Genomic DNA, 2,719 nt, shown 5'->3' on the forward strand with positions numbered 1-2,719 from the left:
AAACTTCGAGCTTCCTATATTGCCCCCTCAAGTCCATCATCATCCAAGGGGGTATCCTCCAACAGATCTGTAAGTTCCTCTTTCATGAATGTCTTTTGTACAAAGTCAGAAACAACTTCATCAACAACATCAATAAAATAACAAGTATCGTCAAATTCCATTGTGTGTCTTATGGAGTCATGAAGTCTGAATGTATTGTCTTCGTCACCAACTCAAAGTGTCATTCGGCCATCCTTGACATTAATAAGAGCTTTGGACATTGCTAAGAATGGTCCTCCCATTATTAACGGCACTTCAACCTTGTCATCAATATCTAAGATGACGAAATCCACTAGGAATATAAATTTGTCCACTTTAACCAAAACGTCTTCAATTATGCCCCTTGGTTATCTAGTGGATCTGTCTGCTAATTGTAAAGTCATGTTTGTGGGTTTTGGCTCCCCAAGTCCCAAGTTTTGAAAAATCATGTACGGCATTAGATTAATACTTGCTCCAAGGTCAACAAGGGCCTTCTCATCAACAAAACCCCCAATTGTGCAAAGAACAATAAAGCCCCCTTGATCTTTCTCCTTCTTGGGGATTTTGTTACTTATCAAAGTAGAACACTCCTCACTGAGTGTCACAGAAGACACGTCCTCCAACTTCCTTTTGTTGATGACCAGTTTATTTAAGAATTTGGCATATCTCAGCATTTGAGCAAGCACTTCTATGAATGGGACATTAATGTGCAAAGTTTTAGGCATGTCGAAGAACGTTTTTTACTGCTCATCATGTTGGTCTTTCCTTGCCTTGGCAGGGAATGGAACTTTCTACTAATACTCGGGAATTGAATTTCTATCCTTTGTGGTGTTATCCATGTCAGTGTCCATAATAGGTTCAGCAACTTCCAGTTCAGGCTCCTTCTCGACAGGGTTTAGGAGCTGCTTCCCACTTCTTAAAGTCACACCATTAGAGGATTCTTTCGGGTTAACCATTGTGTTGCTCGGGAGGGTCCCCAGTAGTCTATCTTCCAGCAACTTGGATATTTGGGCTACTTGATGCTCCAAGTTCGTCACAATTGTGTTGGTGTTTCTGATCATATCATCATGACAGGCGAACCGAGTCTCGGTACTCTTGATGAATCATGTTGGTAAATTGGTGAGATCATTGGAAGGTTCTGAAAAGGATTAAGACTGTGATTGTTGTGCAACTTGAGGTGGCGGCCTATATTGCTGCTGCTGCTACTATGCCAATTGTCCCTGTCCCGGCTAATTCCAAGAAAAATTTTGATGATTTCTCCATCCAGCATTATATATGTTGCTATATGGATTGTTCTGATAATGACGGTTCTAACCAAGGAAATCCACTTACTCAATCTGTTCGGCATTTGCATCAATACAAGATGAAAAGCTTAGGTCACATGAGTGGCCAGAATGATCATGAATAGGGCCCAAACTTGAAGACGGAGATTGAATGTTGTCTAATCTCTTGGTTATTGCTTCAACCTGTGTTGTAAGAGTAGTGATGAAATCCACTTGATAAATACCGGTGGACTTCACCGGTTTGTTCCTCTCCGAACTCCATTAATACCCGTTGTTTGCCATATCTTCAATCATCTTTTGCGCATCACCTTGTTTCTTGTTACACAATGAACCTCCGGTGCCCGCATCAAGCATCTATTTAGTGGAAGTATTCAGTCCATTATAGAAGATCTAGATTTGCATCCTTTCAATGATTCCGTGCTGCAGACATTTCCTCAACATCTCCTTATACCTATCCAATGTATCGTATAATGATTCAAATTCCAATTATCAGAAAGAGGAGATGTCACTTCTGAGTTTAGTAATCTTTCTAGGGAGAAAATATTGAGCAACAAACACCTCAGAAGTCTGCTTCCATGTTGTGAGAGACCCAGGTAGGATGGAATTCAACCACTACTTGGCCCTCCCTCGCAATGTGAATGGAAAGGGTCTCAGACGAACTGCTTCCTTAGAAACATTGCTCGCCTTATAAGTGTCACAATTTTCCAAGAAATTTCTAAGGTGCTCATGTGAGACTTCATCCTGAATCCATCGAATTGACACATCTTTTGCACCAATTGAATGAAATTTGGTTTTAATTCAAAATTGTTTGCTACGATAGGAGGACAAACAATACTAGAACCAACCCCCTCAAGATTTGGCTGGGCAAAATCTGAGATACTCTATTGTTGATTGCCAGCCATTTTGTCTTCCTGATCCATAGTCACACTTATCTCAACAGATCCTGTCTCACTCAAATTGATCTGGCAAACCCTTCTTCTAAAATTTCTCTTAATTTCTGGATCAGGACATGTTAATGGAGAAGATGTGCTCCCACGGGTCATGCAATTGTACCTGCACGTACAAAATAGAACAATGTAAGCTCAAAAGAACTAAAAATTGAAGCTAAAGATGAAAATAAGATAAAATAAAGAACATGATGTAAAGAAATATATACACAAGTATACACAATATAAACAAACTAGAACACCAGATTCTAAGCTTTCTTAATAGTTGTTAGTCCTTGGCAATGGTGGCAAAAACTTGATGTGTTCTCTCGCAAGTGCATGGGTCGCACACCAGTAATATAGTTGTACCCCAAGAGGGGTAGGGTTGTCGAATCTCAGGGACTAGACTAAAAGTACTGACTCAATACTGATCTCTAGTGAGGAATAAATCGGTGATAGGATTCATTCAAAGAAAAGGAAAAATAAAGAAGT

General features: G+C 39.9%; 1 non-coding gene across 1 annotated transcript; it reads left to right on the forward strand.

Moving 5' to 3' along the window:
* Positions 1-1,713: 1,713 nt before the first annotated feature.
* LOC120274350 lies at positions 1,714-1,820 on the forward strand. The gene has a single exon (XR_005540876.1). It is a non-coding gene; the product is annotated as a small nucleolar RNA R71 (small nucleolar RNA).
* Positions 1,821-2,719: the final 899 nt, after the last annotated feature.

This window comes from Dioscorea cayenensis, chromosome 12, assembly GCF_009730915.1.
Source record: "Dioscorea cayenensis subsp. rotundata cultivar TDr96_F1 chromosome 12, TDr96_F1_v2_PseudoChromosome.rev07_lg8_w22 25.fasta, whole genome shotgun sequence".
In the NCBI taxonomy this organism is placed as follows: Eukaryota; Viridiplantae; Streptophyta; class Magnoliopsida; order Dioscoreales; family Dioscoreaceae; genus Dioscorea; species Dioscorea cayenensis.